Below are 24145 nucleotides of genomic sequence, written 5' to 3' on the forward strand. Positions count from 1 at the left end.
GGTGGTTTACATTTCTGAGGACCTGACATGGTCTGAACACATCCAAGTTCAGAACAAAAGGGTAAAGCGGAGACTCTACCATCTCCGACGGCTTATTAAGTTTGGGGTCTCTTCGGGGATTCTAAAGACTTTCTACTCTGGCGCTGTGGAAAGTCTCCTGACACAGAACATTACATCCTGGTTTGTAAACTGCTGAGTTCAGGACTGTCAAGCCCTACAGAGAGTGATCTGTGTAGTGGAACGCTGCTCCAGGTCAGCTCTACCATCTATGCAGGACATTTACACCAGAAGATGCAGGACCAGAGCTCTCAGGATTATCAATGACTCCTCTCATCCCAGCAATAGCCTGTTTCATCTGTTAAAATCAGGCAAAAGGTTCTGCAGCATCCTGGCCAGGACAGAGAGACTCAGAAAGAGTTTCTATCCTCAAGCCATAAGACTGTTAAATCAGAACACGCCATCTCATCCATGACCCTCCACATACTTAGACTGGACTGTAAGTTGTACTATGCCATCTACCCGTACCTTGTTTTGGAATTGGTCTGTCATTTAACTAGGCACCTGTCTAACTTTGGTTTTGCACAATAATCACAGCACTATTGCACCTTAACACTTAATTCTACTTTATTCACATAATTTTACTTATTTATGTTCTACTATACTGTTATCTTTCAATTCGTGACTTTTTGTTAATCTAACTGATATTCTTCTAACTTTGCACAGTTTTTGATAAGCGGACCAGGATGCATTTCACTGCGTGTTGTCCTGTATAACTATGCATGTGACAAATAAAGAATCTTGTGTATCTCTTGTCATCGTAAACGGTGGCCCTCCCAGACAAACGTTGCCGTCTGATTGTGTTGAGCACCACAGTTCAGCTGATGCTGGAAACCTCACTTTTGTTTTCGATCTCCATCTCCAGTTCCATCAAAATCGGAGTCTGATTCAGCGATCATAACGCAAAATGTCGTCCATTTGCTTTGGTCTCTCGCCAGACATCGATGCCATTTTAGAGGTTATCTGCTCTTCGCTGCTCATGCAGGGAATTGTTCTTCATGTCGTCATCGTTCTTGAATCGATGACCACCTAGATGTTTTCTTTAGCAGTCCAGAGACCATGGAAAATCACATGGTGCCAAATCTGGCAAATAAGGAGGATGTGCAATACCTCAAACTTCAGAGTCTCCAGACAAGCCTTGGTAGTGTTGGCAGTGTGTGGGTGTGCAGGAGGCTATTGTCTTGCAGCAAAAGGACTCTACGAGACAGCAGTCCCCACCGCTTGGATCGAATAGCAGGCTTCACATTGGTCTCCAGCAAGTCACAATAACTTACACTAGTGACTGTAGGATCCCATGACATGTAGTGTTCGATAATAACTCAGGGGAACGAGTGGTTACGTGGAAAACTGCTGGAATCCAGGCAGGTGGTGCAAGCGCATCGAGAAGGGTGGAGACCCCATTGAGATATGACACGGTCAGTTTTGTGGAGGTTCATTCCATTTTCAGATGAATCCCACGTTCTAACTTTAGCTTGACTCCCCCTCATATATGTATATTATGGAAATCAGGGGCGCTCCAGCTGCCCCAACCCCGACACAGACGGGCAGAGACACGACTTCCGGCACAGCACACATTGATTTATAAAAAGGGGAAGCGTGTCTCCCGCACTCCCCTCAACAGCACAGTACACAGGGCACCACGTATACAATCCCTTCTGTCCTCCTCCTTCTTCTTTCCGCTTCCACTCCTCTACCTCAAGCTTCAGCCCTCTTCCTCCCGACTCTGGCTCCTTGAGGTGAGTGACGTGGCTCCTTTTAAGCAGACCCTGGGAGTATTGCAGGTGGCTTATTAATTAGACATGGAATCACCCCCAGGTGTGGTGAAAGCCCCCTGTAGGGCTCTACAGCTCCTCCTGGCGGCCTACACAGAATCCAACCAGGCAATGCCACACTCCAACTCCCAGCATACCCTGGTGGAATCCATGGTGCCACAGCCACCCAGGAGGGCTGCCCACTAGTGAGTGCCCTGCTGATGCTCTGTCCCCCAGCCCTTCCATTTAGCAGGCCGCCTGTCACCATATAGATGATGTAATACGGTATCTGCCAAATAATACCAAAGAGTACACGATGCGTGTGCCAATTGGGGCTGTATGCATCTTTACTTCCCCTCATGGAGACTGATCCTCAGATGTTGCGCCATGGCAGTTGGTTTGCTTCTCTGCCAGGGTAAAGATTAGAGTATTACTTTAGGTAATAGGTCTGATTATTTGGATGGTCACCTACCAGGTAATGCTTGTGTTTGGTCAACCTGTCAGCAAACGTCCGCCACATCCTCTCAGTTGCGAGAAGCAGTTCATAGATCTGTGATACGGTACCTGCCAAATAATACAAAGAGAACACAATGCGGGTTTCACCCTGATTGTGGCTCGTCAGGCGTACACACCTTTGCTTCTTGTATAAATAAAACCAAGAAAAAATGACACATCCATTCTATGGTTTTGCTTCTGATGCTGAACTGAGAGACCTTGATAGTTTATCTATACTAATAAAAGCAAAGCACTGACTCATCACTAATTCTCCAACTTCCCGTGTAGGTAGAAGGCTGAAATTTGGCAGGCTCATTCCTTACATCTTACTTACAAAAGTTATGCAGGTTTCATTTCAAAATTCTACACGTAACGGTCGACAACGTCCGCCATGTTGAATTTTCTTATTTATGGCCCCATCTTTGGTAGGCGGCTTCCATGTTCTAACCGAAACCGATGTACGTACTTTTTTCGATGGTATGACGGCACTGTCGGCTGCCATATTGAACTTTCCAACGTCACTAATTTTCCAACTTCCCGTGTAGGTAGAAGGCTGACCCCATCTTCACAAAATTTGGTAGGTAGCTTCCCTGCGCTAACCAAAACCAATGTACGTACTTATTTCGGTGGTATGACGCCACTTTCGGCCGCTATATTGAAGTTTCCAATGTCACTAATTCTCCAACTTCCCGTGTAGGTAGAAGGCTGAAATTTGGCAGGCTCATTCCTTACAGCTTACTTACAAAAGTTAAGCAGGTTTCATTTCAAAATTATAAGTGTAACGGTCATAACTGGAACCTACTTATGTACATATATACCGGCCATAGCCTGCAGCTCGGTCGCCGTGGGAGGCGGAGTTACGTCCCTCATCGTCACGCCTCCCACGTAATTGAGTGCCTGCCCATATAAGGCCGTCCGTCAGCGGCATTCCAATAGATATACTCTGCCGCTAAATATTCGCGGGTGACAGACTGTGCTTAGCATATTCATAAGTGCAGCTACTGCGGAAACCCTCTGACGCTGAACAAGCCTTTGTAGACATATCAATAGCAACAACAACAACATTTATTTATATAGCACATTTTCATACAAACAGTAGCTCAAAGTGCTTTACATATTAAAGAATAGAAAAATGAAAGACATAATTATAAAAAATAAATCAACATTAACATCGAATAAGAGTAAGGTTCAATGGCCAGGGGGGACAGAAAAAACAAAAAAACTCCAGACGGCTGGAGAAAAATAAAATCTGTAGGGATTCCAGACCATGATACCACCCAGTCCCCTCTGGGCATTCTACCTAACATAAATGAAACAGTCCTCTTTGGATTTAGGATTCTCACGGAAGGGCTTGATGATGATGATGGTCACGTAGACTTCTTCCTTTTAATCCGTCCATCATTGTTGGAGCATCATGATGCTTTGAGTAGGTGATGGTGGCGCAGGCCACCACCACAACGAAACCGGAAAAAGAAACAGAAAAGAGAGTAGGGGTCAGTACGGATTTTAGAGCCACCATGAATAGTTGTTATGATGAACTGAACATACAGAGTATCAGGATTAAGTTAAATTACGATTAAAATGAAGTTATAAAAAGGCCATGTTAAAGTAATGTGTTTTCAGCAGTGTTTTAAAGTGCTCTACTGTATCAGCCTGGCGAATTCCTATTGGCAGGCTATTCCAGATTTTAGGTGCATAACAGCAGAAGGCCGCCTCACCACTTCTTTTAAGTTTAGCTTTTGGAATTCTAAGGAGACACTCATTTGAGGATCTGAGGTTACAATAGGAAAGCAAGGTGTAAAGCTTAACTTTAAATTAGGTTCATAGACAGGCTGCGGCTGGCGTTTGTCATGCCTAAGACGAATACGATATTCAAAAGATACAAGTTTAATGAGAAGACGCAGGGTATAAACGAAACTTTTCAGCACTTTGTAGCAGAGTTAAAATTGCTGGTGAAGGACTGTGCTTATGCAAACGAAGATGAGATGGTCAGGGATAGACTAGTGTTTGGCGCAAACTCAGCGAAAGTGCGAGAGAAACTTTTAAGTGCCGGGTCTGAGCTAACATTAAATAAAGACATTGCGAGATCGCACGAGATAGCACAAGCACAGCTGAGAAGCTTCGATGCATGTACTCCGAGCGGCTCACGTGAACTGACTTTGCAGGACTCTGAAAGGTTAAATTAAGTTCATAGACATGCTACCGCTAAATATTTGCAAGCAAATCCACAACTTAATACCGGGAATGCCTGTTAAACATCTTAGATTCATGAGTACCGATTTGGGTAGTGATCACTTCGATGAATGAAGCCTGTTATCTTTACAACGGTTGACAAACACGGAATATAACTTGAACACAACACATCCTCCAAATACAAACCTGATTGAAAGTAATAATGATAATCAAATCCTTGATGACTGCAACACTCATAACACTCACAAAACAATTACATTGACAATCATGTTACGTTATTTTTAAAATATTTCCTTTTCTTTTTCATAACTTCTTTAACACACTACTTCTCCACTGCAAAGCGCGGGTATTTTGCTAGTAACTTTAATAAAGGCCTCTATACTACAGGTTTGAGAGCAGGAACTTAAAGGAATTAAAATGGGTATAACGAGTATGTAATGTAGGAGAAACATGGGGAGTGGCTCCTGGAAAGTGGGCGGGGTCAAGGAGATGCCACTAGACAGGGTGTCGCCTTACGGGCCTCAGCATGTCTAAGGTCGCTGAATCTGTCTGAGGCTTCAGTGTGGCAAACTTGTGTCGGGTTTGGGCGGCTGTACGATGACAATAAGGGCTCGTTTATACTTCACGCTTAGAACGCATCATGGCTGACCGCGCTCCCAGCGTTCATTTGACGCGTCCTCTGAGCAGGTCCTCAGAAATTAACGTGATGCGTGCGCGAGTTGCAGTACCAGCAGAAAATCGGCGTGATAAAGTCGGGACGTGACGTCTACTATCTACTTGTGACAGAAAGTTGCTTTGTGGATCCTACAGGATCGATGAGTGAGCTTCGATGTGGTGAAGCAAAATGCTGACATACTGATGCATTCGTGGTGCTTTTATATTCAAGCGTCGCATATTCTCCAACGTAATGACGCGATACATTTTAAAAAATCTCACATACCATCTTCTGTGCCGTCTTTTCTTTCTGGGGCTTCCTCCTGACCTGACAGCATCTGCAAGCAGCAGCAGATCATCACACAGAACACAATAAATGTACGATATTCCAACTCTCTGCACATTTAGAATCCTTAGATTTATACTTGATATCACCTTCATGATGAAATGCATTAAAGTATGTAACGTTTATGTAACATAAATCGTTAATTTAGTTTAAATAATGAATACTGTTAATAATTACACACATGGGGGTGACACGGTGGGGGAGCGTTAGTGCTGCTATCTCGCAGGGAGTCACGTCGCTGATATTCCCTGCCTGGAGTTTGCGTGTTTTCCAGCTGGGTTTCCACACTGTGCTCCGGTTTCCTTCCAAAGGTATGCAGATTTGGTGACACTAAAATGGCGGCAGTGTATGTGAGTGCTTGTATTCACCTTGCGATGAGCTGATACCCCTTCTAGGGATTGTTTCTGCCTCGTGCCCAGTGCTAGCTGGAATGGACACATTCCTGGATTGATGGATTTAATCATTACACATCCTTTTCAGAGATGTTGCAGTAAGATGTCATCGATATTTAATGGTTGTTCCTGGTAATTCACAACACAGCGAAGCCGAACCTGTTCTCACCGTGATAACATCTCGCACTGCCACCTGGTAGATTCCTCCAGATTTACGTAAAGTACGCGCGCAAGTATAAAGAGTAAAATGCTGGTCTAGCAGGAGCACACGTTGCATCGCATGAAGTATAAACCTGGCCTAACAGGTCATCTGTGATGACAACAGCACATAAAGTCTGATGACGCTAATTGATAGAGCTGGTGAGTTTTTGGCTTCGCCGTATCCTCAGTTGGAGAACACAAAACGCCAACTGTGTTCGTTCACTCATTAAGGTGGAAGCGTCCATAGCGTAAGGGACGGCCGGCAGCCCAATCCGGCTAGGACACCCAGGAAGTGGAAGGATGGGGGGAAGGTGGCCTCTTTAAGGTACTGCTTCACCCCCAAGAACGCTAGACGGTAACTCCCCTGGATTGCAGGGCACTATGGGACTTGGAATTCCTCATCTCAGTCCTGTTGGGTACCGTGGGTGCCACCTAGGGGGTTGCTGTAAAAATGGAGGAGCCATGTGGCATGGGGTTTCTGCCTAAGCCGGAAGTGTTTACAGACCACGTGGGCAGAAGAATAGAAGCACCTCCTGGTTGGCCACTATAAGAGGACTTGCCAGAGTTGGGAGGTGGAGGACGAAGCTTGTGAGGAGGAGCGGAGGCGAAAAAGAGAGAGAAAGGACTGTGTGTTTTATTATTTGGTGCTTGTGTGCTGTGAAGTAGGGGACAACATAAACTCACTAAAGAATAAAACGTGTGTCTGTGTTGAGCTTGTATCTCAGCCTGTCAGTGTTGGGGTTTGCGGAGCAGTACGCCCCCTGGTGGTCCACTATGGGTTACTGATACGCCTCTCCCTAATGCACACAAATAGTAAACTAAAATTTGATGTGCTTTGAAACCGAACAAGATGTCTTTTCCTTCCGCCTGCCCATGTGGGCATCTCTCCAGGCCTTCTGGTTTTCTTCCCATCTCTTAAAATTGGCTGATGATTCCATTTTTTTTTTTCCCCTAACCATAATTTTAAGAAGAGTATTTATTTAAAAATTAATTTTGAATGTTAATAGAAGTATGGATGTTTGCCCTTTAAACAAAAATGATTTACAGGATGAGTGTGCCAGTGCCACTGTCCCGGTATGGACCATCCTCCTCTACCATAAGCTAACCCTTGCAATAGACTGGCGTTCCAGCCAAAGCTGGATCCTGCACCCCATTCCTGCATTGCACCTAATGCTGCTGGGATAGGACTCACCTCCCGGACTGAACGAGTGGAGCAGATTAATGTTAAAAATCTCAGAAGCGAACTTCACCGTGGCGCCCCTTAAAGTGTACTGCTACGAGATTAACTAGCAGTTAGCATTAAAATACTAATTATTCAGCCATCCATTTTAATCACACAGAATCTGCCTTAGGGAAGGTTGGCGGCCAGGTGTCTGCACAAGGCTTGCTTTGAAAAGCCAAAGAAAAACGAAAAAACAAGAGTCTCTTGTGAAGTCTCCCCTGCCCAAAGTCCCAAGACGGCACATTCAAAGAGAATTACGCACACTGCTAGGTATTTCCGTTTTGGCAGGCTATAAATAGAAATGAGAAAAACAAAGGCTTTGCATAGGAAAGGAGTTAATTAAAGTCAGGAGTTTGCTTCTGATTAAGAAATTGGTTGGAACATAAAAAAAAAAGTCAATGCTAACTGGCCGAGCATCCGAGAGCCTCAGAACTGAGAGACTGCTGACATTAACTCAACACTTGGGTGGGTTAAGGCAATGATGGGGGACCTCTGTGTCCTGTCACTGTTTAAGGAGTGGATCTGGAGGTGGTCCTCTCCTACATGTACATGGGGGTCCATGTTAATGACAGGCTGGAAAGGTCTTGGAACACATAGAGGAACAATACAAGAAAGGGCAGAGGGGGCTCTTCATCCTTAGGACACTGCGTTCCTTTAATGGCGGTAGTGACATCCTTGACATCTTCTACAACTCTAAGACGGCCAGTGGGGTGATCAAAAGAGGACCACAAAATCAACAACGTAATTAAAAAGGTGGGTTCAGAAATAGAATGCACTCTGGACCCCTGGGGGTCATAGTGAAGGAAAACATTAAAATAAAACTGAGTGCCATTATGAACATCGCTGCACATCCTCTCTGTGAAACAACAACAACACTGGGGATTTTCACACAATGAATCAGTCAGCAGAAGAGGGGTCTAGGGTTGGGAGTGGGGGATTAGGGGCCTTTATACAATTGACAATACATCTGTGTAGCACCTGACTGGGACTGCTGAATCTATCTATCTATCTATCTATCTATCTATCTATCTATCTATCTATCTATCTATCTATCTATCTATCTATCTATCTATCTATCTATCTATCTATCTATCTATCTATCTATCTATCTATCTATCTATCTATCTATCTATCTATCTATCTATCTATCTATCTATCTATCTATCTATCTAGTGCCTTTCATGTCTACCTATGTATCGATGATCAAGGCAGAGCAGCAGTTAAAGGTCTACATTGCTTTCCTGGACTGAAGCGCATGTCATATTCTGGCAGTCTAAGGAGATCAAACTTCTTTGGAGTTGACAAGTGGAGGCCGTGTGGGAACTTAAACCAAATGTTTTCAAGTTATCAGTATTGATCCAGCAGAATTCCTTCTAGTTATGTGTTGAATGACGAGTGTAGATTCAAGTTTATTCTGTTCCACAATTTCCCTTTTCTCTGTGCCACCCTGTATAAAGCAGGTGTACAACATCTCACTGACCGAGGTCAAAGTGTGTTCGAGTTATCGTGTTGACACCCAGGCAGACATATGAGGGACATTCAAAAAGTTTCCGCACTTTATATTTCCATTGGAAATGGTGAAGGCAAAAACATTTTTTGCTGATGGTATTAAAGTTAGTACGACGCTGGGAAAATTGCATCGCAAACGAAGGTGACTATTTAAAAAAAGGATGTGATTTGTTTTCGAAATTCTTTATAAATACTTTAGCGGGACTACATAATAGTAGATATCTTTTTGTGTTTTGTGCTGTCGTGTGTTGTTTACATCGCCCCGTTTAGTGTTGTGTGTTTGTGTGTGTGCGTATGTAAAACAAACGGGGAGGACGATGCAGGGTGACCCAGAGACTGGAATTTCCTGTTGCCACCAATTACATCCGGAATACTTTACTATTTAAACGAGAGGAGGGAAGAACCAAAAAAGGAGATCGAAAGGAGAAAAGAGTAATTTTCACATTCATTTTACAATTCATCACACATGTTCAGTGCACAACTTTACATTTTGCTTGATTCATTATCCGGAACATTCAGTGCGGAGAAACCCCAGGGTTCGGATTTCATTCAGCCATTGCCGAGGACTCACACGGTGAGTTTGTGTTGTCTTTTTTCAGTAAGGAGCAAAATCTCATTTCAGCCAGTATTTCATTTAATTGAGGACTTTAATAACTCTGGACTCATAGACCACATCCATTTTAATTGCCGTTTGTTTTTTGTGTTCCGTGTGTATTCATTTATTGTTTAGGGGTAAGGGAGGGCTTTGTATTTCTTTATTACTGTATATTTTGTGTGCTCGTGGTAAATAGGATATATATCTATATATGCTAGGGGGCTCTGCCCGCTGCTCGCTTCGCTCGCCCACCCCGGGTTTTGTTTACCGGATATACAATTTAAACAGATTGTTACTTTCATGGGAATTGTTACATATGCATTATTTTCACTTTTATTTTAAAACTTTTGTGAAAACAATACTTTATTTCCAGCCCTGGGTGTGGTTACATCTCTTTCTCGCAGGACATATAACGCTTCTCGCGTTGTGAAGGAGGTGCGGCTGAACGCACGCTAAGGAGATGCCGACGGATCATCTGCTGTCTTTCTGTTGCTGGTGAGCTGCCTGTTCTGCTTGTCTCGCTGCCCGATCATTTCAAAGCCAGTTCAGCAGCTGTCCTTTTTCCACTTCGCATCTCTGTCGCTCACGTTGTGAAGGCCGGGCGAGGGTTAGGTTGGCTGAACACACGCTAAGGAGAAGCAGTCTGATCATCTGCAGGCTTTTTGCTGCTGACGAGCTGCGTGTTCTGCTTGTCGCGTGTCGTTGTTTTAAGAGCTGGGAGCACATGAAGCGTGTCCGCCAACAGCAATCCAACAACTGCTAGGTTAGATGTCCGTGGATTTGTTTTAAATGATGGCTCACTGCCTTGTCTCGCGTGACGTTGTAAACACAATACTTGTCCTTTATTTCAAGCGCCGGGCGTGGTTGAATCTCTTTCTCAGGCCGTATAACGCTGCTCGCAATGTCAAGGGGTGGCTGAACGCATGCTAAGGCGGTGCCGTTGCGCTGCTATCAGTCTTCCGTGCTGTACTCTGCCCTCCCTCAATCGGACCTAACATTCACTTAAAACAGCGTTTCTCAACCTTTAAGTATTTGCGACCCGAGTTTTCATAACAGTTTTAATCGCGCCCCCCCCTAACATTTTTTTAAATGTAGATGCATATTTTATTATACCTACTTAACTTTTATCGACATTTATCTAACTCTATATTTATTGTTCTAGTATCAGAATGTAGTTTAAGTTTGATTAATTTGTTTTGGTTCCAACAGATGTTTTTTTTCATAGTTTTGATTCTTGTTTTCTTTTTTTCACATCTTCGCGCCCCCCTTTTTGTTACTTCGCGCCTTATTGGGGCCGCCCCACAGGTTGACAACGACTGACTTCAAACAAAAAAGACTTCAGCCTGGCTGGTATGCTACAATACTTTTGAATTTTACTGCTTTCATATTCTTTACCTTTCTCTGCATGTGTATCGTACCATTATTTGTTTGAGCCTTTCGAATTCCACTGCTTTCATAATCTCTTATCTGCCTTTTGTTCTCTCCTACGCTTTTGGGTCTCTTTTGTCTGCGCTGCTCTTTCTTCTTTGCTTAGTCGTTGACATTTCATCTGGAACGTATTGTCCTTATACACTTTATATATGTTGAGAGCACAGAATCTGTGTATGCTATGTACCTTTACACGACTGAGTGTTTTGCTGGCTGTGCTCGTATTTGGTATTGTTTGCGTCTCGCGGGTCTTTTATGTGTCTTCCGAGAAGATCACGTATCGTCGCCCTGCTTTTCCTTTCCAGGAATTTTTTTTTATAATAGAGAGATATAAAAGCCAAGTATCACTGCACTGACTCACTCATCACTCCTGAACCATAAAGGACTTGGGACGTGAAATTTGAAATTACCCTCGGCCCATGGGTGCTCACTAAGAAACGGTTTTAAAAATTTCGTGGTCCAAGCACAAAATTTCTTAGTTTTTTAGACTTGTTTGTATGTCTGTCCGCTTTTCACGAGAAAACTACTTCACGGATTTAGATAAGGGTTTTTTTCTATAATTTGCTCGAACATTCCAGTTGATTTAGTGACTTTTCTCATTGCACTATGTATCATAGTTCATTTGCGGTACCAATTTATTAGCACGAATCTGAGGCTGCGGGGAGGGAGTGGGGCCCTCCTGACTCACACATCTGCCTTGGGGCGTAGCCTTAACTCCGCTTAGATAGCGAATGAGAGAACTACTTAATGGATTTAGATCTTTTTTTCCCAGAATTTGCTTGAACATTCCTGTTGATTTAGTGACTTCTCTCATTGCGCTAAGAATCATAGTATGGTTGCAGAAGCAATATATTCGCGTTTATCCAAGACAGAGGCTGCGGGCCGAGAAGAGGGGAAACAGTGACGTCAGGAGCCGGGCAGGGCCCTCCTCACTGTCCTGTTTCACTAAGACGCGGGTGAAACTGTGGTGGATGGCTAATATATATATATATATAGAGTGGTCTATGGCCAGCGTGTCATCCCGGTGTAGATGGAGCCCTCCCTGCAGCGTGGAGGTGCCTCGAAGAGCAGCAGGGAATCCTGGACAATGGAGTTTTCATCCACAGTCCTGCTGGATACCACAGGGGCCGCTAGAGGGAGCTGCAGGGAGGAGCAAAGTGTCATATGCAAAGCGACAGCAGAAGTGACTAGCGGGGTGAAGAAAGGATCACATGAACTGGGGACTGGAACACTTCTGGGTCAGGGACTATAAAAGGACTGTGACAGCTCCCAGACAGCGAGCTGAGCTGGGTGGTAGGAGGGCAACGCGTCTGGGAGTCTTTATTGATTGTGTATTGCGTTCATTTAATGAGTTTAGTGGAGGAGAAGGTGCTTTGTGCACTGTTGTTACTAAATAAAGTCAATATTTGGACTTTTATCTGCTGTCTGGACTCTTGGACAGGGGTTCAAGGGAGCGATAGCACCCCCTATCTGTCACAATATATACAGGGTGGTCCAGATCTAATTATGCAGGTCCAGATTGTCTGGATGACTTTGATTTATGCGGGGATGATTCCAGTTCAGCGTGAAGACGATTCTTCATGTCGTCAGTTCGCACACTTCTCGATGGTCCGGGATGTTTCGGGTGATTTTCTATGTAATAAACTTAATAAGTTATAGCGTAATGAAAATGGCATAATTAGATCTGGACCACCCTATAAATATAAATATAGATAAATAGATATCACTCTATTATAAAAAAAAAAATCTTGGAAGGAGATGAGACGTGATTTTCTCGGAGACACACTAACATCCCACAAGACAAGGCAGCGAGACAAAAGGACAGCTGCTGTACAGGCTTTTAAATGTTTGATGCGCTGGGTGACATGCAGATCACGCAACGTGGCACAAGTAGCAGCAGCAAGCCAGCAGTGATCGAGCACAGAGGAGGTAAAAAACCTGTATTTGTTTCCCATTGTATCACCGTCTAAGAGGGGGTTTTGGAAGAGTGACTGCATCTCCTTAGTGTACGTTCAAGCCCCCCTCATCACAACGCGAGAGGCAGAGACACGAAGTGGCTGGCGCGTAGTGCACCTCAGGGTGGGGACAGGTGTGGGCAAGTGTTGGAATGGCGGCGTCTGGATTCCTACAGCCGTGTCTCTTAGAGTTACGGCCAAACAGATCGCTCTTGGTTTCATTAGACTGGAAAATGATGTTTTTTACAGTCCCAGAATCCTTTAGGTGACGTTTTGCGAACTCCATGCGGGGTTTTCATTGTGTCATCTGGCCACTCTGCCGTAAAGCCCAACGTTATGGTGTTATAGTGGTGGTTGTTGTTCCAGATGTTTCTCTCGTCTTCACGCAGGCTCTGTGGCGCTCTGCCAGAGTGACCTTTGGAATGCTGGTCACCTTTCTCCTCTGATTTCTCAGTCGTTCCGGGTAGCCACCTCTACGAAGAGTCACGGTTGTTCCAAACATATTCCATTTAAGAATTATGGAGGCTGCTGTGCATTTTGGGATACTAAAACGAGGCAGGCAGTTTCTGTTGCCTTCAGCCAGATCTGGGCCTCCAACCACAATCCCGTTTCTGAGCTCATGGCTTGGTTTTTGCTCAAGTGCAGGACCCTCTATAGGCCGGGGTGTGCCTTTCTTAATCAGGTCCAATGAATAAACCACAAATGGACTCCAGACATCTCACTGACGATCAGTAGAATGGGATGAGCCTGAGACACATTTCATGGGTCATAGCAAAGGTCCTGAATAAATGACTCACATACAATGGAAAAGCCTAGTTACTGCCATTTGTTTCACAATTGATTTTTTTTAGTTTTTGGAGTTAAGTCTTTTGTGATGTTATAAGTAGTGGTGATGGCCAAATATGTCTTCATTCCGATCAAAGCACAATTTTTTTACGTACAGCAAGACAAAAAGCTAGCAACTCCACTGACCAATGATCAGTTTTCCTTCCCACTGCCACCTCCATGAAATGACCAGTCTCCTTACACCATCAACAACTTATACCACATCAAATGGAATGGCCAATGACAAGGCCACCTCTGACCATCAGTGTGCACCACTCATAACTGATGACCAAGTAAGGAGACAACTGAGGAAAAGCTGTGGGACCAGATAGAGTCAGTCCTTGAGTCCTTAAGGCCTGTGCTGACCAACTGTGTGGTGTCCCCTGTCATCTGTTCAGTCTGTCACTAAGGCTCCAGAAAGTGCCACTGCTGTTGGTAACATCCTGCATTACTCGTGTTCTTCACCTAATGGCTACAGACCAGTGGCACTTATGTCTCACATCATGAAACCCTTCGTGAGGCTGGTCGTGGACTACCACCTGGACCCACTGCAGTTTGCCTATCAGACAAAGACTGAAGTGGAGGACGCAATTATCTGTCTGCTCCACAAGTCTGGACAAAGCTGGCAGCACTGTGAGGATGATGTGTTTTGATTTCTCCAGTGCTTTCAATACCATCCAGCCATCCCTGTTAAGGGGTAAACTCCGAGATAGGCAGGTGGATGAGCAGGTGCGGTCCTGGATGATGGACTGTCTGTCAGGCAGACTGCAGTTTGTGAGACTCTAGGACTGTGTGAGCAACACTGAAGCACCGCAATGAACAGGCCTGTCTGCTCTTCTCTTCACTCTGTACACTTCCCATTGTAAATATAATAGCAGGTCATGTCACTTGCAGAAGTTTTCTGTTGATTCTGCAGGTATGGGGTGTATGGATAAGGGGGAAGAGACAGAGGAGAGGAGTCAGGGGGAGAACTGTCTGCAATTCAACATCAGCAAAACCAATGAACTGCTTATTGACTTTCACAGCACCAGAGAGCCTCTATGTGTGGTCACTAATCAAGGAGAGGATGTGGAGGTGGTCCACTCCTACAAGTACTTGAAGTTACACATCACTTACTGCTTGGAGTGGTCTTGTAACACAGAGGAACTATAGAAGAAAGGGTAGAGGAGACCATTTCATACTTAGGACACTGCGTTCCTTTAATGTGGGAAGTGACATCCATCACATCTTCTACAACTCTTTGATGGACAGTGAGGTGTGCTGTGTTGTACTGTACTGAATCAACAGGCTAATTATAAAGGCAGGCTCTATTATGGGGAACATTCTGGACCCCCTGGAGGTCACAGTGAAGGAGACAGTGAAAACAAAATTATGAACAATGCTGCACATCATATCTGTGCCACACTAACACTGAGGACTTTCAGACAACAAATTATTCAGCAAAAATGCATGAAGAAATTCAATGGGGGCTCCTTTATACCAACAGCAGTTCATCTGTATAGCGCCTCACTGGGATTGCCAAGTTAGAAAATTTCGTTCTTTTTTAGTTATTCTGGTGTGAGTTCAGACCACAGTGTGTGTGTGTGTGTATTTATTTACCCATTGTGAAGGACAGCCGGGTCCCATGCCCGGCAGGGACGCCCCTGCTGCTTATGTTCCGGGGGAGCCGCCCTGGGCAGTCCAGTACCTACCCCGGGACGCTTGGTGGCAGCCTCCTTGGCTGACGGTGATTCCCCAAATGCCCGCAGGGCTCCATGGGAGATGGAGTCCTCCATAGCTTGGTTGGGGCCCGGGGTGGCTGTCTGCTTCCCACAGCCTGGCTGGACGAGTCTTCAGCCCCACCCGGAAGTGCAATTAGGACCAGGTGGTTAATCACCTGGAACACGTCCGGGTGGGTTATAACAGGGCCCAGCCACCACCACTCGGGGAGCCTGAGTTGGGAGGAAGAAGGACACGAAGCTTGAGGAGGAGAGGTGGTAAAGGAAGGAAGAGAACTGTTTTGTGCTTGTGTTTTGGGGACTGTGTTTGGGCTGTGTGGCACGGGGAAGACGTGTCCCACAGCCGAAGAAAAAAAATAAAGTCCTTGTGTTTTTTATACGTGCCTCTGTGTCCATCTGTGTCGGGTCTGGCACCTATATAGCGCCTTTGTTACACTATTTATGTATTTAGTTATTTAAAGGGCTTCTGCAAAAAAACTAATTTCTCCCTGGGGGCAAATAAAGGTCTATTTATCTATCAGTTATATAGTGCCTTAAATATCTATTATATAGTGTCTTATATATCTATCTATCATATAGTGTCTTTCCTATCTATCTATCAATCAATCAAGTTAGGAGATCTGAAGACTCGCCTGTCGTTTTGAGTGCAGCAGTTGTCCCACTGAGTTATGGCTGCTGCTTTACCGCTCTGACTTTTTCCACATCTCGCCCCTTCTAATGCCCACGGGTGTTGTCCACACTCTCCCAGTGTCTGGATGGAGTTTTTTCTCAGGGTGCTTCGGTTCTCCTCTTACAGATGTCCACTTTTGTCTGGTCCTATTTAAATAAGTGTGAGCAGCGTGTCCAGGACTGGTTCCTGCTTTTTACCCTCACACTGTTGCAATAAATGTCTTGAGGTGGGTTTGCCTACCCGCACCGAGGGTGCACAGCTCAGTCACTCTGTGAAAAATGAGTGAGGCCACACAGTTACATTGATGGTTGCCATTCTTGTTTTTAGGCGACCACTGATGGTGATGATGACTTTTGGGTAAAGTGCCCATTGTGAAGGCTGCTATATCAAATGAAGCTAAACATTCTTAGCTTCCCGCGAGTTCTTGGAAAAAAACAGGGTGTTGGGGGCACTTACTTATTTTATGGTAAGCAATAATACAATTTCCTCTCTTACAACAATACATTCATCTGCCAAAATGCCTGTTTTGAACATTTCTTTGGCTGGAGTCAGGGTTTTTTTGCCAAGCCCCGTCACAAATAAAAACTCCTTGGAAGATTTGTGGAAATTACAAAAATGTTGAATGGTGGTGAAGTTATGGACATCTGAATAAGAGCTTGACTTTTTTTGTTTTAACTTTTTATTTATTTATTTATGCAATTGCCTCTTAAAGCCCTTGGTTTGGTTAACTTGTGCAGCATGCTGGGAAATACTAAAAGGAGACACAACTCGTCTAGTGGTATGAACGCTCACTCGACCGACTCCCGCCCACACAAAGAGCAGTCATTATTTGCCATAATATTTCTCTCCATCACTCCTTCAACTCTCTAGGAAGGGGAATGTGAATTCTGGAGGAGCCCCAAGCAGAATTAGCGTGGTTACAAACCATTTACCCTGATTGCTGCTTCAGCAGGGGGCTTTTCTTTTTTTTTCTTTTCTTTCTTCAAACTTGTTTTGTGCAAATCTTTCTAGAAAATGAAGATTCTCAAACAGCTTGATACCATAAGGCGGTTTCCATGAAACGTCCAGTCTCAGGGAAGAGAGTGAAGCAGAAGGAGTGAGCAATAGACAGAGACAAAGGCAGCGAAAGAGAGAAGTGGAGGCAACTGGCTAAGAGCCATAAAACATCAAGGCCGCCCGGCGGACCGTCACTCCCAGGAGTTCATTTACGCAACAATCAAGCTTTAAGCAATACAAAATATAAAACAAAAAAAAAATGGAGAAAACTGTGTGGAAAACAAATCAATGATATAATAAAAGGCAGTTCCCATTCAGCTAAGACTGCACTTCGGGATTGGAAAGCTTTTGTCCTTTGAGGTGGAGTGCGGGCCAGTCGGGGAAAAAACGTTTCACGTCAGGCTCCTGTCACCTGGGCACCACGGGGGGTGGGCAGCTCAGCTGAATCTACTTGGGCCCACTGGTCACAAAATTTAGACAGATTTTCTTTATTCTTCCTGACTTTGAAAATCTCCTTTGTGTTTGTCTGGTTGTGTCCTTTGATAGGCAGCAAGTGACGTCTTGGGTGCTTTAGTTTGCTGTTGTTTTTGGCGTGTTTCTCTTCTGGTTTCTTTGTTGGGGTCAACTGCTGCCTTCTCAGGAGACCATCCAGGCATCTTTTGGTTTTCAGTTCATTAAGTCCTATAGTAAAGTAAAATATAAATAGGTTAATTAAAATATATATATAAACACATACATATATACTGTATATATATATATATATATATATATATATGTATATATAAACACATACATATACACATACCCATACACTTTGTCGTTCAGTCAGAAGCTGTTGTGAAAGCATCTCGTGTGATTTTCTCTGCTTTTTTCACTGCTAATATGCTTTTGTGCCTGTTTTGTGCAATGTTTTTTATATAACAACAACTTACTGTATTCGTCATGGGTCTGAATAAGTGTAGTGAGGAAAATAAGAGTAAGAGAAAAGCCTTTCAAGCAATAATCTCTCTCCTCCTCCACCACCACCTCCTCCAGCTTCCACGTGCACCATCATCATTCCTTTATAAGGTAAATACAGGTTTTTATATTTTTTATTTTATTAATTTACATTTGTATTCAAATATTATTATTATTTGTTAATATTTTACCTTAAACTCCAGTGTATTTACTGTTAAAATCACTTTGAAAATTCAAGTTTGAGAGAGCCAGGAACGGATTCATCCAGTTTCTATTTTTTAAAAGGAACTCAAATGGGATTCTAGAACGGATTAAGTTCGGATTCAAGGTATCACTGTACATACACATATATACAGGTAGTCCCCAAGTTACGGACATCCGGCCTACGACTCACAAACGAGGACGCAGCTGCGACGCATGCACCTCAGTAACTGCTGCACCGTCATCTTCGGCCTGGGGATGCTGCAAGCGGTGGCTGGAGGGGGGCGATTTCACTTCTCGCGCAGTGTAGTGTCCCTCGGGCAGCTCCTGGCGGCAATCGGTGACCCATGGTCCATTTTCACCAGGGCCACAGCTATCGCTCGTGTACAGGACGATGTTTCGTTGACCGCCCACTACGCTGCTGCAGCTACTGCTCCTGACTGGACGTAGGCTGGATGGAGCGGAGGCGGGCATTTTACTGCCCGCCCAGCACACATGGCTGGTAATGCTGCAAGCACTGACCCGGTTGTGGCTGAACAGGGTTGCGGGGGTAGCATTGTATTGTGCCTCGGAAGGCTGCCTGTTGAATTGGGGTTGGGCGATTCACTACCCGCCTTTGGCCGCACCGTGTTCATTCTCGGTGGGCGGACGCTACAGGCAGCATATTGTAGTGGAGGTAACTGTGTGGTGGGTGAGTAATGAACCCCCCCTCGCAGTCCCCAGTCATTCTCAATAGCAAGCCTGCTTGTACTGTTACACACATAGCAGGAAGTTGTCTCTCATTCAGTACACCACGTGTTGACGACGGGTGCCTTCCTGCTGTGATAGCGTGGACAGTGCTGTGCAGAAGAGCTCATCTTAACCTTTTGTCTTCACCTTTCAACAATGTCTCTGAAACACAAATCTGATGCAAGTGCTGGTGATACAGTAAAGAAGAGAAAAACCATCACCATTAAAAATAAAGTAGAAATAATAAAAAGGTCAGAGAGAGGTGAAACTCCATCATTCATTGGCAGAGCACTTGGTTACAGTCGGTCAACAATAGCATTTATTAAAATAATGGACCTGTTCCGACTTACATACAAATTCAACTTAAGTAGAAACCTACAGTTCCTATCTCGTACGTAACCCGGGGACTGCCTGTATATATATATACATATATAGTGGTGGGCAGATGGGTTCCATGCCTTGCAGGGACGCCCCTGCTGCATATGTTCCGGGGGAGCAACCATGGACAACTCAATACCTACCCTGGGACACTTGGTGGCAGCTTCCCTGACTGAGGATTGTGCCTCAGTTTCCCGCAGGGCTTCATGGTAGATGGAGTTCTCCACAGCCCTGTTGGGATCTGGGGTGGCCGCCAGGGGGTGCTGCATGGGTCCTTGACCCGGCCTGGACAGCTCTACAGCACCAGCCGGAAGTGCAATCGGAAGCGGGTGATCAAGCACCTGAAGCACTTCCAGGTGGACTGTAAAAACAGCCGGCAACTACCACTCAGGGCCAGAATTGGGAGGAAGAGGATGAGGTTGACTGGGAGGAGTGGTGGTACCAGAAGAAGGGTTGTGATTTGTGTTGTGTTTGGGACTTTGTACTTGGGACTGTGTTGTGGCTGGGGGGTTCACGTGGAAGACGTGCCATCTAGCTGAAAAAAAAATAAAAGCCAGTGTCTTTTTACACGTGCCTCAGTGTGAATCTGTGCCGGGTCAGGCGCTATATACCATCTAATTCACATTACATATAATTGTATATATATATATACACACACACACACATTATATTATATATATATAGGGTAGGTCAAAATTATATTAAATACTAATTGATTAATTTGATCTCAACCACACCTTTCCAGGTCAATGGACCATTGCCAAGGCCTCCACACTCTCCTGATTTGATACCCGGTGATTTCTGGTTATGGGGTCTGGTGAAGGAGCATATAGTGTATATCAGGAAGGTTCGTGATATCAATGACCTGAAGGACAGAATACAGACTGTAGTATTATCTGTTTCCCGCAAAATGTGTGTCTGGGCGTTAAATAGTACTGTCGCTCATTGGTTTCTGTGTGTTGAACATGGCGGTGAACAGGTTGAGACATTCCTGTAAATCATCTAGCACATATGAAGTATGTTTTGTGAATAAATTGTTTCCTCCATTCAAATGTGAACATAATTTTGACTCACCCTGTGTATATATAAATAATTCATTACAACTTCAGAACAAACTAGATGAGAACAGGCCATTCAGCCCAACAAAGTCCAACCCACTTAATTCCTTCAAAATAACATCAAGTTGAGTTTTGAAATTTAAAAAGAAAACACCAATTCCATGGCAGGCCTGGGATGGAGGGTTGTACTAAACCTCTCTCTTTTCTCTCCGCAACACGAGAAATTCTGCCTGGATCTGATTATGGTCTAATGATGTCACTTCCTGTCCCGGCCCAGAGGATGTCACTTTTTGTTCTACCCCGATGACATCACTTCCCTGAAAATGCCTTAAACACCTGCCATTCTCCATACTTAATCAGTTCTGTTGTGGATTCTAACCTGTACACATTGCACGCAACCTTTTGCAGTCAGGTGAAACTATATGGTTGGTTTCCCAAACCTTCGTTGTGTGTCCATCTATTTATTTGACATGTTCTTTCTACTGGTTTCCCATTGCAGCAAAGGTCTGTTTCAAAAATTCATGTCTTGGCCCACAAGTTCCTGCATGACCCTGCTCCTCAGTACCCTCAGTCTCTGATCTCCCCTGACGTCCCTACATGAGGTTTCTATTCTGCCCGTCTACTGACTGTCCATCCTCTTGCCAGACAGGGTGAAACTGGACAAGCTTTTTAGTTTTCAATATCAAGCTGACCATTTGTACTGTTTCTAGTCTACTGATGTTCAAACAAACACACACACCTCTTTACAAAGCTTCTTGGGGCAGCTTACCCCTGGTGTTGACCTGCATTGACAGAACTTTACTTAACTGTCCACAGGGGGGAATCTGGCTTTTCACAGAAGCTCTTTAAATAAATTAAACAATAAATATATACAGTAGATCCCAATGATATTCACTTTAAAGAGGTACACTGATTGGTCTGAAGGAGGAGAGGGGTCCACAAAAATATCTGGGGAGCCAATCGGTCCAACCCTGTTTTATTTCTTAAAGCGTCAAACAAGGTGCACACAGCACAACAAAAGGAAGCCTAACTTGGCTGCACAAATCTAGAGAGTCACGCCGGAGGTTTGTTGTCTAGCAATGAGATGACTGGAAGGGGCGGAGCCTCCTTGAGGTGCCAAGGATGGGGTCACATGACCTCACTGAGCTGCAGGTGGGACAGAAAGGACAGCGCCTCCTCTTGGTTTCAGGCGGTAGTGCTTACCTCTGAAGAGTTCTGAATTCATGGCTTATACGTATTTCTTGTGTTGATTTCTGATTCTTTGATTTGTGTTGATAATGTTAATGTTACTTTTATTAATTGCTAGTCATGCCCTGCGGCTCAGTCGGGGTATTAGTGAAAAAGGACGGTAAGGAGAGCCCAGCCCGGCTCCCCACTCCTGAGGTCACGCTTTACTCTCCCCTGGGCATGCAGCCACTGTCCCCGATTAGCGAGAATACATTGATTCTTAGCTCGATGAGAGTCGAAAAATCAACCGGAATGTTCAAGCAAATTCTAGAAAAAAACCTGATCTAAATCTGTTAAGCAGTTCTCTCGTTCACTAGCTAAGCTGGGTTAAGGAACACCCTGAGGCTAAAGCTTCAGTGAGGAGGGCCCCGCCAAACATCCCCAGGGCCCACTGTGAGTCCCTCGGATTGTGCAAATAAATTGGTATTGCAAGCGAACTATGATACATAGTGCAATGAGAAAAGTCACAAAATCAACTGGAATATTCAAGCAAATTATAGAAAAAAAACCCAATCTAAACCCGTTAAGCAGTTGTCTTGTGAAAAGCGGACAGACAGACAGACGTTGGATTTTGTATATGTGAACTATTCTTTGTTTTTGATTTTTTTTATGTATGTTAGCTTTCTGTATGATATTCCATATATTTGGTTGGTGATTTCCCAAAACGGTGAGTTCACTAGCCAATCACTGCCCTCTGATTCCGGAGGGTCTACCACAGTTCCTGGTGGTTCATTTTGAAATGTGCTGGAAGTTGTGCCGTACTGCTCTGTTTTTGACTACTTTTTTGGCTTACTGTTTTGGGACTTGTTTGCATCGGATTGTGTTTTTGGGAAATTCCGTTGCTTTGTGTGCTCCACTGTGCTTCATTGTTATTGAAGAGAATTTTGTGAAAATGAACTTTTTCATGTTATACAGATTTGGTGCCTACTCTTCTTACTAGCTGGGGTTTGACTGTGATATCCCTCTTTAATTGGCACTTCTGGAAGTAGTTTTTGGAAGTTATTGGGATTTATGTGCTTTGTGACTTCTAGTATCTCAACAATCCCCTGGCACTCACGTGTGACAACATATTCACACCACTCAGTATAAGCATAAGCAGTATTTGTGTATTATGTGCTGTTAGAAGTGGGATTTATTACAACCCACTGGTTCTCAACTCCATGTGGTTTTTGTTCTAACCAGTTTCACAAACGGTTCTAATTGATCTCATCATATAATTAGCATTCAGAAACGCAGAGCAGTCTGCATAACGCTTTTTGACATTCTCCTATGAATCTGCTATTTTCTATGGATTTTCACTCCCTTATTTGTATTTGAGTCCAATTAACGACAATAAACAATGAGTGGAATGGATATGGAGGCAAATGACACTGAATGTCAAGTCTCAAGTCACTTTGTCACATCACTCAACACAAAAAAATTGCAGTAGACACAACACAGCAGTAGACCATATTAATTTGAGTGCAAATTTACACAACAGAGTACACACATAATAAATACATTTAAACGTTCATTCATCAGGCTGTGGATACTTTAGTGTTAGACCCTGCAGGGTTTTCTCATTAGTGCAAAAAAAAATCCAAAAACATCAAAACGCTTAAATAAGCAGATTACTTGGAAATGCAGAAGGCAGAAAGTCATAAAAACCACTAAATTACCCCCATGTAACATAAACGAACATTTGCTGCACTTCAATAAAAATGTAGGAGTTCTATAATTTCAGCATTGACACAAAAACACAAACTGGGAAATAATAGCTTACTTCATTAAGGTAGGAGTTTAATTAAAAATGGAAGTTGATTAGGATGAAAACAAACAGCCACAGTGGGCCCCCTGGCTTGAACGTGAGATGCACTGCTATAGCCACACAAGACTTTACTGGACTAATCAGCAGCAATGTTTGGGTCCTAAGTAGGCTACGTCCACACTATTATTTAAAAATCTTGCTTTTAAATTAAATTCAAGGAGTGGATGTAGAGGTGGTCCACTCCTACAGGTACTTGGGGGTCCACATTAATGAAAGGTTAGACTAGTCTTGAAGAACAAAGGAACTACAGATGAAATGACATGATATAATCATTCTGGTGTGTGTTCAGACCAAAGTTTGTGTGTGTATTTATTTACTTACTTATCTACCTATTTATGTACTTATTTATTTAAAGAGCTTCTGTAAAAAGCCACATTTCCCATGAGGAAAAAATAAAGTTCTATCTATCTGTCTATCTATCTATTACATTGTGCCTTGCACATCTATTATATATTGCCTTTCACATCTATCTATCGATTATATAGTGCCTTTTACATCTATCAACTTACCTATCTATCTATCATATAGTGCCTTTCATGTGTATCTATTATATTGTGCCCTTCCTACCTACCTATCTATTATATAGTGCCTTTCACATAAGTAAAGTTAGACCTCTTTTATCACTGAAAGATGCTGAGAAATTAATTCACGCGTTTGTTTTCAGTCGACTAGATTACTGTAACGCACTCCTCTCAGGTCTACCCAAAAAAGATATCAATCGTTTGCAACTAGTGCAGAATGCAGCTGCTAGAATCCTAACTAGGAAAAGAAAATCAGAACA

At 43.8% G+C, this 24145-nt stretch overlaps 1 protein-coding gene across 1 annotated transcript in view; it reads right to left on the reverse strand.

The window, feature by feature from the left end:
• Positions 1-16672: 16672 nt before the first annotated feature.
• LOC120524952 (twist-related protein-like) overlaps positions 16673-24145 on the reverse strand; it is a 45597-nt gene continuing 38124 nt past the window's right edge. The window contains exon 2 of the mRNA XM_039746857.1: positions 16673-17688. The gene's annotated coding sequence lies outside the window, so the exon portion shown is untranslated. The remainder of the gene's footprint in view (positions 17689-24145) is intronic.

The sequence above is a fragment of the Polypterus senegalus genome, chromosome 3 (genome assembly GCF_016835505.1).
Source record: "Polypterus senegalus isolate Bchr_013 chromosome 3, ASM1683550v1, whole genome shotgun sequence".
NCBI classification, from domain to species: Eukaryota; Metazoa; Chordata; class Cladistia; order Polypteriformes; family Polypteridae; genus Polypterus; species Polypterus senegalus.